Here is a 16,313-nt window from a genome sequence, read left to right on the forward strand (position 1 = left end):
AATGTCACAAACAAATCGAGAAAACTCGGCCGATAGTTAGCACAAATTGCGTCACAGCGACCAAAAGAACAACATCGGCTATCGACTTGAAGTGAAAACGGAAAGGTAAACATGTCTTAGATCCAAGAAATCTCTTTCCGTTGTCCTTCTGTGGCTCTGTTCACAGAAATTAGGCCATGAATAAACCGAGTGGGGGGAAAGCGGAGTTCGACGCCATTTCTGAGCCAAGGCCATCTACTATAAAGTTGCAATTGCTGCACTGCAAACTGTACTTACACAGTTCACAATTGAGCAAGCATAACATTTGTTTCAAGGTTGTTAACAATCAGAAATAGCTTTACATTTTGTCCTCCTGTAACCACCATCAGATGTCCAGCGTCGGCATTAACAAACAATTACAGAAAACCCACAACAACTATTATCTTTTTATCCATAAATAAAGACACTTCATACACAACACTTTCATGAAACACAAACAAACAAATGAAAATATTGATTTTTTTCCCACCAACATTGTCCACTTTTGGGTGGCGAACTCTTGTCTTGATATCACATCCAAGGGAAGTCAGTCTCGTGCGTTCGTTCATTGCGCGAACGTAAAAAGATGTCGTCTGCATTTGCAATCGTATTCGGAAAGTGCGTTCATATCGAACAAACACAACTGATAAGTCGGTACTCGAAGAGTGCAACCTTGGACATTTTTCATGATGTTCATCCAACTTTGGACGGCAAACTGTTCGGGATAAAATGTGTTGGGTCGACGAAAATAAGTGCCGAGCCCGAAGACTCTTTCGAACTGGACTTTGGCATGACTCTCGAAAACTATTTTTATCATTTCAAGAGGGACCAACCAAACAAAAACAAAAAAACAAAAAAAAGTTTAATAGACCTACCTACCCTATTTTTTTTGGCCATGAAACCGTAACCAAAGCATTTTTTTTTTGTGCCTAATATTGCAAAGAGCACTATCTTTTTTATTCTATGAGCTGAGTTCTAAAATGTTAGGTTTTTTCCAGGTTTGCGGCAGCCCCTCCATTGAAAATAGAGAACGTAGCCAAGAGCGAAGCCCTGCTGGTGAAGCTGTACAGCTCTGATACTTCTGCCGCTGTTGAAGTCAAAGCCGACGACGACAGTATCGCTATTGACGCCGCTATTGTTCCTGCTTCTACTATAGATGGTATCAGAATGCTTGATAGCAGTGATTCCACCTCATGTGTCCGACATAGAAGATATGGACAGCGGCTCTCATACTTTGGCTGTTGAAGTCGATGCAGACAATGACAGTTCCGTCGCCGAAAGTGCTAGCAATGTCGAAGATGTGGACAGCAATTGAAGACACAGCAACTTCAATGTACTGTTCATTGCTTTAGCAGCTATTTGTTGTGTATGTGTGCCGACGTGCTGAAGCGCTACATTGTGTGCTTTTCTTAAGATTGTGTGTTGAATCAGTTTCTTTTAAATGTTGACCATGAGTTATTTCTTTGCAGTCGTGTAAAGACTGTTGTGTCAGTGTTGCTTTATTTTATATCGTAAAAAGTGAATGATTAAAATATATGTGCACATCTACAATACTGGAAACAGGCAGTAAAACAACAGAGTCCTGACTTTAAGCTTGTGTTGTAGCTTACTGGGCACAACCTTGTTCATGTTTACAATTTGATATGTTTGTGTACATGTTTGTAAACCATAATAAAGGTTTGAACCTCACTGTTTGCGTTTGTCTGATTTTTTATGCAATTTATATTGTTGGTTTTTGTGACAAAAATAGCATCAGAAAGCGGGACATAATTTTGGAGAAGAAGTGAAGTGCTCAGTGCATTTAAAACTAGCAGCAAAGAAGTAAACTCTGTGTATAATGATAGTATATATTAAACACTTTACCTAATGAACACATCTCCATTACACAAATTCGTGACATTTGACCTTTGATGCAGGTCAAAATAATGATGTTTGCACGTTACATTCGTTTCCACTTGCATCAACTGAGTTGTGTTCTGCTTCCAGAACACAGAAGTGCTTCAGTAGAACAATATTTTGTTTAGAATGCATCACACACTATCAGTCTTTCTAAAACTAGTGCAATTCACGATGAAAAGTTAAACACGGTACCACTAGAGGAACGCGTATCTGGCAAATAAGGTTTAGTCTCCACCTGTGACGTCCGCAACACTGCCGCTCAACCCATCCAGGAAGCTGACGCACTTGTGTTTTGCACCCTGAATCGGAAGAGCGTGAGTAAGCGGTCAGCGTGTTGACCACAAATTGCAAGATGCGATGACACGCTAAAACAAACGAGCATCATTGGTCGAATAGTTTCCACTGACGCGGTGTGCCGTACAACACATTCGTTCGGGGTTACGCCACGTGCCTGCATCTCACGCTAGCTGTGGCCTTCTACAAAGCTTATTGAGGTAAGTGTTATCATTAATGCTCATTATGTATTGATAAAAGTGCCACTGATTGAACATTTAGTCCCTCCAACAGAAATATTCCTTGATGATTGTCCGAGATAGTGTGTACTCTTGTCGTCTGCTTTCGTCTCCACGGTGACGAACGAGCAACCCAAATCAATATTCTCGCAAAACTACAATATTGTTAACTGATTTTTGTAGAAATCAAATGAAGAAGGTTTGGTTAATAAATAATAACTGACGTCCATTTGGAATTTAATGTGCACGGCCCAATCTGATCGGACGTTTTTAAGAAACGAAAATCAGACCTTTTTGGTTTCTGTTGTGACGTTCAGAACAACGAAACATGATATTCGAAGTAATAATAAAAGCATGTTAGTTCTGCAAGTTTGTTTGCATACATTATTAATAAATCACCAATAAAAGCGCGGTCTTGTTGGTTCTAAAAAAATTTAAAGCAAGCATGCAGAAAAATAATCCATTTGGGGTCGCGTATCAGTAGATTTCGTTTCTCCTGTGACATACGCTCTCGAACACACTGATATGAACGCGTGCGAAGTATCAGATCTAAGTCTATAAAATGCAAAAGCAAACAAATGTTTTCCTTTGATTTCGTATTTCATATATGGCATGTACAATTTAAGTTTTTAAATGTGCTGCCCGAAATTTGGCGTTTTGTAAACGGGAGTCACAGTGGAGACGAAGTTTAATCGCAGCAGTTGTTTCCTTGTGACCTACGTCACAGTTAGTTTGCGGCCTGTATTTATTGTTTACTTTGGAAGTTGTATGCCTAAAGCATATCATTTATAATACTTTTAGACTTGTCTAAACAAATAGTTTAAAAAAAGAGGCTGTCTTTTGCAGTAAAACTAAGAGATATGTTTGTTGGTTACCATGGAAGCGAGTTACACTTCTCTCATGGCTTCTTCGTACCATACGCTTCTGATTATCGATTTTGGTACTGATTTGTAACTTGCAGATGGCCCTTTTGTTTGTAAAACTTGATATCTCATATTTTATGCACATACTATTTCATATATGGCATGTGCATTTTAAGTTTTCAAATGTGCTGCCCGAAATTTGGCCACAGTGGAGCCGAAGTTTAGTCGCAGCAGTTGTTTCCTTGTGACCTACGTCACAGTTAGTTTGCGGCCTGTATTTATTGTTTACTTTGGAAGTTGTATGCCTAATGCTTATCATTTATAATACTTTTAGACTTGTCTAAACAAGTAGTTTTAAGAAAAGAGGCTGTCTTTTGTAGTAAAGCTAAGAGATAAGTTTGTTGGTTACCATGGAAGCGAAAAAAAAGGGGGGGCTTAAAGGCGTATTAAAGACCTAAACCGAAAGTAGAACTCCTTGAACGGTAGCTGACAGATCTGCAAAGGCTGTTTTATTTTTGTATTGACCTGGTGCCCCGTCAGAGAAGAGGATTACTTTCTTGAATGGCAGGTTTTGGCGCTCTTTCAGGTGCTGGATCATGATGCCGTCAAAATGATGGATGGCATGCGCATCATGCTTGATGTCGTCTGACAAAAACACCATTGACTCTGTTGTCACCTGTTGGCAGTTTTCTTCAGGGCACCTGTACGATGCAACACTGGCATGGAGAGTCACCTGGGTGTATGACCAGTGCTGTCCCTGGGCCTCATCCTGTTTCTTGCACTTGAAGTTTTCTGCAAAGTCCTGACAGATGACAACGGTGCCGGTGGGGACATCTTTTGAGATAGCATCATACTGTCTCCCTTCCAGCTTGCATCAAAAAGATGTTTTGAAAATGGGTCAAGGTCCTCCTGCAGTTCCCTTATGAATGCTTCGGCTGTTGTTGTGAAGACCTTTCTGCGTCGTTTGACTACCCCATGATCGTCATTGCGCGTGAAGCACCACTTTTTGAATGTTATGTCTTCTTGGCAATCCATTATTGGTGCCAATCTGGTTGCTGCCTTGTGAGTGCCACAGTTGTTGCAGGATCTCTCCAGACACTTCCTTCTGTACTCTCCTGTTGTTCCTTTTGGGCAAAGCGTGGAACGGGAAATGTCAAACTTGTCTTTGAAGCTGATATCACATATCCTGTGTGTCGCCGCAAAGTGATGGATGGCCTCAAGTTTCAACTCGATGTTTGCGCAGTATTCGCATAAGCAATCACGTCTTCTGTTGGATGTTGATGGCAGGACGTCTGCTGGGCGCATTCTAGCAAACATGGAGCATGAAACCTTTACGTCAGGATTTTCGGCTTTGAAGAGTTCGTACGCAGAATTGAGTGACCTCTCCATGACCTTGCGGTTTATCAGTCGCTTCTTTGCTTTCACCACTCCTCTTGCATCTGGTAGTGCCCTGGACACATCTGACCGTCTGTAAAAATAGTCAATCTGATGCTGCATGGTCTCCCCAAAAGCGTCTTTCCTCTTCTTTCTTGTGTTCAGTTGAGAAAAGGCTGATGCGTTGGCGGCTTTTTGGAGCAGCTTCATGCCAATTCCAGTTTCTCTGTTCAGATGCCTCAAGGAGTACTTTTTCTTTGTGCTGACAACAAATGCTAGCGAGCGCTTCAACTTGAGATCCTCTTTGTTTCTCCGTCTTCTGATGGTGGTGACTTTTCTCCTGAAGTTGGAAAATGACTCACTGCAAAATTGAAGTTTCCTCTTTGAATTTGGACTGACTATCATGCGTTCCTTTAGTTTCTTCTTTGATCTGGGCGTTGAATGCTGTACCATCCATTCTATGACATCTGCCTTCTTACCGCTGTCCTTTGGCATCTGCTTGTTTGCTCTGTATGCTGCCTTTCGCAGAGAATCCCTTGACTTGTAGGCTGGCTGTGAAATGGGAGAGGATGTTGATGGAAACATAGTTTGATCAAGTTGACTTGAAGTGGAAACTGCTACTGGTGTTCCTTGCCGTTTTGTCGCACACTTTTGTTTTGCTGACTTTCTAGCTGATTCAGGTGCCCTCTTTTCTTGATATCTTTGCCTTCAATATCAGCTTTCCAAAATAACAACTGATGTGCTAAAAATGAAGCCCCTTGATGAGTTTGCCCACCTGCATGTCCAACATGGCCCAGAACCGCAAAAGATTTGGAAGGTGGCAACCATGTAATATGTAATATTGTAATACTTGCAGCAAAGGTGATCAGTTTTCATTTTGATTTTTTCTCTGCATACTTTTTATTATTATGGATTCATTTATTTTTCAGTTTCAGACTTCTAGTACAATAATGTTCTGCATTTTGTTTTCAGTACAAGTTCCCTCAGCTTTCTGCAGATGCTTACCAACAGACTGAAGTTGCACAACTCACCGGACATAATTCCAGGTGTGATTTTACTTTCTGATTTCACTGTTCAGATCTTATTCGCATAGATTTCTCCACAAAATAGATTTAAGCTCTCGGACAGTGTTTTAATTTTTAGAGGAAAGTCTTCCTATCCAATAAAGTACACTTGTAATTATTCTTTGATTGCAGAAAAAGTTATCTTGCAATCGTCCTTGGTATTGTGAGTGGAGTGAGGGGATGATGTACTCAGAACTTGCTTGTGGAGGTTTTGCATAACCCTGTATGTTCTGTCCTCTTTCAGCATTCAGCATGGCAGCTGGGTGGAGGTCACTTTCACCACTGTACGAGGCAACACCGAAGTATACAGTGGGGTGGTGGTGGGACTCAGACCAGGGGAGGCCCGTGTCAACTTTCTTCGGAAGAAGGGAGATGCATACATCTTCCCAGACGTGGAGGACATTTCATGGGTGGATGCTGGCAGCGTTAGACTGCTAAATGTCCCAACTGTCGGCCGTAGAGGGCAACATATGTTTGACTGATTTTTTATGCACTTCATCTTTTGATTATCGTGGATGAACATAGTTTTTACGCTGGTTTCTTTTTCATGTTTTTACAACACATTTTTGTACTCCTGGAGCATCTTGCATCATTTCATAAATTGTTCTTCGGTAACTACCCACCCTTTCCCATCATAAGTTTGCATTTCAGCAGTTCTAAAACTTGTGGAGCCACGACCTTCTTTTACTCCTAATCTCACAGTTTTTATCACTGTCTGGTATTGATTATGTTGGTATATGGTGTATTTGATAAATTTATCAATAATTGACAGAAATTTAAAGGTTTTTTGTGTGTTTTATTGCATGATGTCAATTTTTACAGTCACATGACGCACACGCGTCAGTCTCAATTTTAACACTCAAATCATCTTCAATCACAACACATTTTTAGAAAATGATAAGAAAAATGGTCCTTTTCATGCTCCTAACTCAGTGTGCTTTATGTTTTCACCATGAAGGCCATGACACCTCTGCGCATCTGAAAACATCACAATAGACACAAAGAAATGTGCGATTTCCTCCATTTGGGTTCCACGTGACATACAGAACATTTGGTTATTCACACAAAATGAATAATGTGTAAGTAACTGCAACAACATAAAAACAACTGTCTTTGTATGACAAAAACAATATATGAAAGACCTGCATACAATGCTGTTATCATAGTGTAGGTGAAATTGTTTATCCCCTCTGTTGCGTATGTCACGGTTTCCACTATAGTCATTGGTACTGCGTGGAAAATGAATAGGTTTTTCTTCTCATGTTCAGACATGGGATTCCGAAAAAGTGATAATTAAGGGGAAAAAAAGGTGGGGGTCTGGGGGCCGCAGAAGGCCCCCAGTAGGGTCCAGGGGCGTTGCCCCTGGTTGGGGTCTGGGGGCAAAGCCCCCAGAAGCTGAAGGTTTTTATTGTTTTAGACACACAAAAATGGCCCTGAAATGCATATTTCAGCTTAATCAAAGCCCCCCCCCTCCCTTTCTCTTCCTTCCCATGTTTCTCAAATTAATTTTACGCTAAGACTCAAAATAAGGAGGAGAAAGAGAGAGAGAGAGAGAGAGAGAGAGAGAGAGAGAGAGAGAGAGAGAGAGAGAGAGAGAGAGAGAGAGAGAGAGAGAGAGAGAGAGGCGGGGATGGGGGGGGGGGGGTGGTGGCGTGTGACGGTGTGGTTTCAATGTTCTTACCTTGTCGGTGCCAAACGACCCCAGTGACTGATTACACGACTGGGTTTTCAGGATAGTCAGGTGCTTGTTGCTTTTCAAGTGGCTTTTGAGGGCAGTCTTTCCATTGGAACCGTAGTTGATAACATTAACATCGTTGAACAAAATGCACTGAGCTTTTCCCGGCAAGTTGATTTTAGCAAAAGCATCGCCAACTTTCAGTTTCACGTCTTGTGTCTTCTGGCCTTTCTCGTATTTCCAGCTCAATGATACAACTTCATCGAGCCAGTCGAATCTCCAGAGATTTTTCTTGTACTTCTGCTGGTCAATTTCCCGGGATAGAACGGTTTCGTCTCGCTTTAGCTTCCTCATCATTTTGGCAAGTGGCTCAAAGCGATGTAAAAATGGCGCCGAATCATTCTCATACGGTATGCTTATACTGAATCCCCGATAGCTACGTTGAAACGGTGACTGTGGGAGACAAAGACACAGAGCGCGTTCCCATACGGATCGACCAGCAACAGTCTGACCGTTTTATGAACCAACCGTTCAAGAATAGTATGGAATGGAGCGTCGCGATCAGCGGACCGGCCGAAAAACTTGGGTCTATACCTACACATACCCCAAAATTTTCTCAGCGGATTTGCACGAATCTCAAGAATGATCCCTGGAGCCTAAAAATTTACGGAATTCCGTAATTTTACGGAAGAATCCCATGTCTGCTTGTTTCACTTAGGATACAAGACCTTGAATGTCTGCCAACATTGCAAAATAATTTCAGCAGGAATATTGGTTCATTGTTTGAATAACTATACCAGGTGGAAACCATGTGATATACAAGACACCACTCACGTTGGTTAACTCTTGGTGATGTTTTACTGAAACCGGCATGTGCTTTGTTTATTAATTGCATTAAGGCATTAAAATAGTGTCTAAACTTTAACAAAAAGTGGGTTTGGCTTTGTTTTTATAATGTTTATTTTTTTACCCCAATGTCCCAGGTTGTGATCCAGTATTGTAGATGTGCACATATGTTGCTCCCTTTAAAGGAGTGTTTCTTTGTGAAATGTAAAAGTCAAATCTCTTTGTCTTCGACTATGACTCGTCCCATTTTTAATCCCCCCTCTCTGTCTTACACAGGCTCTCAGTCTCTCCCTCCCTTGTGCTGTTCATATATCAGTAGTCCGCCTCTCTCTCTCTCTCCCTCTCCCGTGCGCGACATTGACCCCAGCACAGCAGAGGCACTAGGTCAGCCTCAGTCAAAGGAAATGCCCATCAGAGCCTCGCATCTGCTTCGCGGGCAAACCGAGTTGACGACGCCCCCTACTTCAGAGCCCCCCTCCGTCGATCAGCCTGACACACCCACCCACCCGTCCGATCATCTCCTCCCTTCAGTCCTTGAGTCTGACCAAGCTGCACGCACCAGTCCGTGGCGATGAAGACGAAGACAAAGCTATCTCCCCTGGACCCTCCCCCGGCTTACTGTCTGTGTCTGTGCGACCCTCCGAGGTCACAGTTGCTGACAGCGAAAGCGTGGTTGGCCCTTGGATATCCCCATTGGTGCCTTCCGCTTCTTCTGCCCAAACCCCCACGACAGAGGGCCCCACTCTTACTTCCCCTTACATGCCAGACCTTACTGCAGAACTATCAGATGATGTTCAGTCTCTGATAGAAACTGCAAAATATCAAGTAAAGGCGGACCTAAAACAACACATGAAGGTGAAATTTGAGAAGGTTTACGAAATCATGGACGCACTCCAACGAGAGAACATCAGACTTTCCAAGGAAATGCATGACCTAAACTCCCAGTTAGGCGACTGCAAGAAACAACTGCAGGCACAGAGTGACTCGTGAGTCTCACCAAAAACCAAAGACATCTTCCGTTCACACAGAAACAGACAGTCTGCCTGATGCCAGCACAGATGATTCTCCGGTTACCACAGAATGTGTTGATATCTGCACCGTGAAAGTTCCAAACAGGTTTTCTGTGCTCTCTGATCGAGATACTCCTTCCACCTGCACAGGCAATACAGATGTTGCACAACGCAAACCAGGAACAGCCAATGACAGGTGACAAACCAGAAGAAACAGCAGCAGTCAGAAGACACGCAGTCAGCAGGCCCATGCACACCGTGAAAACACCGCGACAGCGACTAGGAGTGCAGAGTGGCCCCAGAAACCACTCATGTACTGATTGGAGACTGTTCTTTGCCCCCTCAGACCAGAGCTTACATTTCCAGGAAAATGTGTAGAAAACATCAGTGTTGCTGGCCTAGCCTTGGACGATATAGCACATTGGCTTAAGCATATTCCCCAATGTCCTACTTGCTGTTGTGTATATCGGCATTAACACATTATGTTAGGTGACTTTAATATTAATTTTTTAAAACAGAACAAAATGTGGCTTGATATTATGCTTAACCTCTATAATCTAAACTATGTTGGCGGCAATTTTTACTCATACATGTAACTTAACACCGAATAATCCCTTAGTCTATGATTATGTTTGTGTACAGACCTGTTTACTCTTACGGAATGGGCGGAAGTTTTACGGATTTAAGATCGTCTTTCCGCTTGTCCGCGCACTGCTTGAAATCTTCCGCAATTTGGCGCGATTTCGAGAAAAAAATATGTGATGTTTTCGGTAAAAAGTTGCGATAGTTTTCTCAGTATTAAGATGTCTTTCGTCAATTTCCGGTTACAACGGTGTCTTCTTCCGGGACTTTGGTTACACGTGTTGCCTGTTGGTGTCCTTTTGCAAAATTCCTCCAAAAAGAAAGGAACAACACCGACACGAAACTGACGATGAAGAGCGCGATAGTGCGTGTGGGGCAGAGAAGAAGAGAATCTATTATCAGAAGTGGAAAGAAGATTACTCAAAGAAGTATCCGGACTTGACGGTTTCCAGGAAATTTGGACCAAGCCATTCTTACTGCACGCTGTGTGACAGTCATTTCTCGATCACTTTTTTCTTTCTATTTGCTTTCTCCGAAAACTACATCTCAAATATACAATGACGCTATCATGTAATGTAGAATTAAGTTGATCATTTCTTTGCACACAGCAAATTATGAAAAAAAGAGTGTGTTTTATTGCTTTAGAGCGAGTTTGTGGCTTCAAAAAAAATCTTCCGCATGAAGTGGAAAATCTTCCTCATTTTCCTTCAAATCTTCCTCATGGGTCAATGTCAGGGTAAACAGGTCTGGTGTTAATGTTATGTGACATTCAAACACATGTTTTAAAAAAACGCTTGTACTAAATTATCCACTCTTTGAACATTATAGTGTGCAATTAATGTGCGCAAAAATGTGAAATTCTTCAAGATACGTTTGAAAGTAACTTTACACAAAACCTATGGTGTCATGTTACATGCAAACACCTGTAATCTATTTTGAAGCATCAAACAGTTTGAAAAGCAAATTTGTTGACTGTTTCCAGCTTGTCACCTTTGATAGTATGATTGAACCAGTCAATGAAATCCTGAGTTCATCTTAGCAATGCCATTTGAAAATTTCAGTATGACTGCAGGTAACATAACATGCATTTGTCATGTTAAGTTACTTGCATGCACGTTTTTACTGCATGTAACATAATGCACAATTATAATTCAAATGTTACCCATGAAGCAAACAATTCATTTGTATTAAAAATGAGGGTCAAGGTCACTTCAAAATATGTATACAATCCAACTTTAAAGGACCCTTGCGACCTTGACCTTGAAGCAAGGTCAACCAAACTGGTGTCCAAAGATAGGGCTTACATTGCCCTGTATAGCATACATAGCTGAGGTTGCCATTCTCGATAACTTCAGAAAAAAATGCGAAAATGTGAAAAATGGTCGTTTTTAAGACAACAATTACGGCCCCTGTGACCTTGAACTTGAAGTGAGGTCAAGTTGCCGCACATGTTTTTTGAGATCTTGTAACCATACACCATCAGGCCACATCAGGTGTTGATAGACTTAATAGTGTCCAAGAAATATCCAACGTTAAAGTTTTCCGGACGGCCGGACGGACGACTCGGGTGAGTACATAGACTCACTTTTGCTTCGCATGTGAGTCAAAAAGCAGATCACTGCTTACTCTATTACCCTCGTTAAATTAAGATTTGTTCTTGTTCTCTATCTCTCTCACATGATTATTAGTAGTGTTAGTCGATTCCGGGTAAAAGAAGTACCCGTACACAGGGGAAAGATGAAATCGTGACACCGGCCTTCTGCCAAAATAAACCGACTCCAGACTGAATGAATGCGTCTCCCCAAATTTCACGAGGTACAACCATAGAGGAAGAAAAGCATGTCAAGGTCAAGCAGATTTGAAATGAATTTCGATATTATTTTACCCAAACATTTCAGTGGTGTGCAAATCCACTAACCCGTGACCCGGGGGGAGTTAAAAATTGGCCGGGTTAGCTGAGGTCTTTGAGTAGCATTCCCGTGGGTTAGCTAAAAATTTCACAAACAAAACTCAAGATAGAGCTTCAAATGCCAACTCCTTACTAAAATGAATGGCCAAAATACATTTCCCCTTGTTTTTCATAATGAAAACAAAGCCCAAACAGTAAGTACTGTTTCTAAGGCGCTTTTTCTGAAGTATTGATCGTGTTCGAAAATGTCGTCTGCTTCAACGATGTGAGTTACATCCCTTAGTTTAGTTTTACATTTTGACCAATGAGAAAGCGCTCCCTAATTTGTTTCGGGCCACTGAAAAACAACCATGGCGTTGTTTAGGTTCGGGTTTTCTACTTCAAAAGCGGAAAGCAAAAGTGTTGAGATAAAGACTAAACAAGCGACGGACAAAGACTGAAAGAGTACGATAGTCACAAACGTAAGAGGACGTTTCTTTCTAGTTGGTGTGATGAGTTCCCATGGCTACAGTTTGATGAGAGCACAGGAATCATGACGTGCAAGTGTTGCAAAAACTTTCCAAGTCTCGCGAATTCCAAGTCCGAGTTTGTTACGGGTTGTACAACTTATCATAAAGGAACTCTCAACTCTCATGATGGCAGCGTTGCTCATCGGCGATGCCTGATTAAGCATCAACGTGAGAAGGATAATGTGAAAATCCCCGAGAAACCCATCACGTTTGAAGTTTGTTATTGACTTACTTCTTTGTTCTTAGTTCGGACAGACTGGTCGTCGGCAGATGCTACCTTTCAGTGACTTATAATCCAATGTTTCTGTGTGTGAAACTTCAAAGACAAAATAAGAAAAGTTGGAGTGGGTTACCTATTTTTTTCCCGGGTGAGCTGGAAATGCGATTCTACTAACCCGTGGGTGAGTTGTTTATTTTTAAATTTGCACACCCCTGCATTTGATTTATTCGAAAAAGTATTCATTGGAAAAGGTCCGCGGCTGACGTCCTACATTGCACGTGGATCGATTTATCCATGGCGGAGTGAACTGTGAAGTTACTAGTTACTAATACTAACTAAGTTAGGATGGCTACTTGCCACATTTACAAAATGAAGAATCTTCTTTATTTGGTGTTTAACGTCGTTTTCAACCATTCAAGGTTATATCGCGACAGGGGAAGGGGGGAGATGGGATAGGGGAAAGGGGGGAGATGGGATAGAGCCACTTGTTAATTGTTTCTTGTTCACAAAAGCACTACTAGTACTAGTACTAATCAAAAAATTGCTCCAGGGGCTTGCAACGTAGTACAATATATGACCTTACTGGGAGAATGCAAGTTTCCAGTACAAAGGAGTAACATTTCTTACATACTGCTTGACTAAAATCTTTACAAACATTGACTATATTCTACATACAAGAAAGGAGAAACAGAACCTGTTAGTCGCCTCTTACGACATGCTGGTTAGCATCGGGTAAATTCTTTCTCGTCCCAACTAATATGGGACTCCCCCTAACCCGCGGGGGGTAAATGAAGAATGTTAACAATAGAACAATAAAGAGTTTATTCGACAGACCTACCTTGTCCTTTCGTCGAAATTCCGTCCACCATGAAATCATTGATATCACGGTTGAACTTCTTCAGAGGTGCTCTTCTCGTCCCACTTTTAACAGTTCTGCTGTGGCGTCTGAATAAAGTTGTCCCTTTCATATTCTTGTATGAATTAAGTCAGCTCCTGTTATGTAAAAAATTCTCGGCCGGGTAAAGCACGTCCGTTGTCCTCCATCCTCCCGAGTTCACAAATGGCGCCTTCTAGCGTGGTGAGTGACGTCATGCTAGGTTAACGTTATCTCGCGTGAGCTTGGAGTGCCGGTGTAACACGAAATTTTTACTCCACGAAAAATTTACTCCGGAGTAAATATTTCGTTACTCCGGGTAAACCTTTTGTTCGAGAAAAGAACTCCCCAAAGTACGAAAAAATTACTCCCTCCACAAAATGTTTTCGAAGTGGATTCACAGCGCGCGGCGCGTTGTGCAGCGTTGCGATTCGTTTACAAAGCGCGGCCGCCGCATATGGCGGCTACGCCGAGGAGCCGGGCTGCGATTCACGACGCGCGATGTATTCTGCTCAGTGTTACATTTTCTTCACAATCACAAAGTTTACAACAGCTACATCTATCTGATCTATTTGAGAAATAAAACTCAATAAAACGAAAAACAGAGCTCCATTCTCTCTCTCTCACTCTTTCAACTGAGTTCACCATATATCGCTGCGCCGATGTAAAACGTGCCTAAGTTCCGGCCTTGGAATACTTGGCAGTCATATCACTACATGTCATTGCAATGGCTTCTACTATATGGAAAGCAGCTGACGTTTTTAAACAAGTATCCGAGTACAGTGCCGCAGAACCGCTGTTAATCGGTGTAACACCTGAGGTGCGTTGCAACGATCTGTTCGCGAAGAGACAAAAAGTTTTCATGTTGTAGGAAACGCTATGTTCGCTGCGAACTGTTCGCGGCGAACTCAATTCTACCCTCTCTACCTATTTTCAAGTAAATGGACCCATCTCTTCGCTGACAGCCGAGTCAATGCAGTGCGTTCAGTTTCATTCTGTGAGTTCCACAGCTTGACTAAAATAATGTAGTAATTTCGCCTTACGCGACGTGTTTTTACTTCCAGTAAAAATCTCGAACGCGAAAATGGTATGCGGGAGAAAGGGATAATGCCAATAATTATGTGATCTCGCACAAACGAATGTCGCGCTACCCTCCCTCCACCCCTTCCACCACCAAGACTAACAGGGAACAAGGGAGTAAAAATGTCGTACACCTGGCATGAGAAGTTAAACTGCTCGTGTTAGGGTGAAGTGATTTATTCGTTATTTATTCGTCAGGGGAGTAACATTATTGTACAAAATGTTTACTCGCGGAAGTCACCTGTCGCGGGGAGTAATTTTCTCGTGTAATGGGGGAGTGCGTTTTTGTAAAGGGAGTAACATTTTCGTACGACATTTTTACTCCGGAGTAAAAATCTCGTGGGAGTAGTTTTCTCGTGTTACACCGGCTTTCACGAGCAATAAGAGAATTCCGCTTTCACTTGGACACACAAGGCTAAAAGTTGCAGGACGAAAGACTCGAACAGTACCAGCCTTGAAGGGTCGTTAGTAGTCTGTTTTTGAAATGTATTTGTTTTTCATGTTGTTTGTCTTGATCTAGGAGCTCAATTCTGATGCATAAAAATAATAATTGTATGTAACAATATGCAAAGAGTATATATACTGTAGTAGCTAAAATTCCACATAAAAAAGGATCTAGGGGGTAGATACTTATCTGATATGAATATAAATATCACTAGTAAAATTGTGGGAATGTATAGAAGACAAATTTTGATAGAATCGGCCCCAAAAATTAAAAAAATTGGGAGCGCCCAATAAGGGACTCGAACCCTTGACCCTCAGATTAAAAGTCTGATGCTCTACCGACTGAGCTAACCGGGCTCCACTGAAATAAGCATGTACAGTTAGGATTATATTGCCATATTACTCATTCGCGTCCTTTGCATATATGGATTTCTCCTCACGGGCCACGAGGCTAGTTCAGTGCGTCTGTTGTACAATCAAAAAACCAGTTACTGTCTACAAAATAAGCACTATGAACTCTGTTATACACCCGCAAAACGTACAGGCTTCCATAAATGATTTTCCACGGATAGCAACTCAGTACATCCCTGGCAGACGAGATGAACGCGTTATCTCCCCTAGGGTAAACAAAATCGACATGTATGCCAGCGTTGTGTCACTTGTGTGCCAATGACAGATGTAAACCGATTTTAAATGTAGTATTTTGATGAAAATAAAAACAGTAGACTATACCGAAATTACAATTTTTAAGTCTAAACATAAACGTGCATGCTCTTCTGTGGAAACTGACAAGACGCCCGTTCCCGGCGTCAGTCATGCCGCCCTTGGTCATGGCGACTGTCACTGACTCAGGACGGGCTGAGTGACTGAGTACTGTTTCAACTGAACCTACAAGCTGTTCAAATATATTGCAATCACTGTAATCACCATATATTAAAAGAAATCATTTGAATGTACGAACTAATGTTTTCGCTTACGCCTCATACATGACACAGTAACAGGGCCGGACCAAGCAAGTTCGTTTGAGGGGGGGGGGGGGGGGTTCCAACTGAAGGCAGGGGTCCAAAGTCCACATTTTTTTCTCTCTGAGAGGTACATTGGGTACATTGGATGGCCGCAGGGGGGGGGGGGGTTCCGGAACCCCAGGACCCCCCCCCCCCCCCCCAGATCCGGCCCTGCAGTAACAATGACTTCCGCTAGCTATGTACAGCCCGCCTAGCGCTAATGGGGTCGTCTATGTCGACCAAAAGACTGTGGGATTCCCTGTAGGTGGAGTTCCTGGAGGGGGATTCCCTGTATATAGGGAATCCCACAGGGTGGAGTTTTTCAATAAAACTTGCAAACCATACTTGAATTTCTAAGAAATATCAAAAAAGATTGAAAAACATCAAATTCTACCGATGTCGCCAAGCATCACGTGACTTTCAGCGCCAT

General features: G+C 42.1%; 2 long non-coding RNA genes and 1 other non-coding gene across 3 annotated transcripts in view; 1 reads left to right on the forward strand and 2 right to left on the reverse strand.

Moving 5' to 3' along the window:
* Positions 1–13,724, reverse strand: part of LOC138961621 (uncharacterized) — a 177,068-nt gene extending 163,344 nt beyond the window's left edge. Inside the window, exon 1 of the long non-coding RNA XR_011454251.1 lies at positions 13,320–13,724. This is a non-coding gene — a long non-coding RNA (uncharacterized lncRNA). The remainder of the gene's footprint in view (positions 1–13,319) is intronic.
* LOC138961618 (uncharacterized) lies at positions 1,549–6,511 on the forward strand. Its single transcript, XR_011454250.1, has 3 exons — positions 1,549–2,411; positions 5,639–5,712; positions 5,975–6,511. It is a non-coding gene; the product is annotated as an uncharacterized lncRNA (long non-coding RNA).
* Positions 13,725–15,163: 1,439 nt separating the features above from the next.
* On the reverse strand, positions 15,164–15,236 carry Trnak-uuu (transfer RNA lysine (anticodon UUU)). The gene has a single exon. It is a non-coding gene; the product is annotated as a tRNA-Lys (tRNA).
* Positions 15,237–16,313: the final 1,077 nt, after the last annotated feature.

Source organism: Littorina saxatilis, linkage group LG3, assembly GCF_037325665.1.
Source record: "Littorina saxatilis isolate snail1 linkage group LG3, US_GU_Lsax_2.0, whole genome shotgun sequence".
NCBI lineage: Eukaryota > Metazoa > Mollusca > Gastropoda > Littorinimorpha > Littorinidae > Littorina > Littorina saxatilis.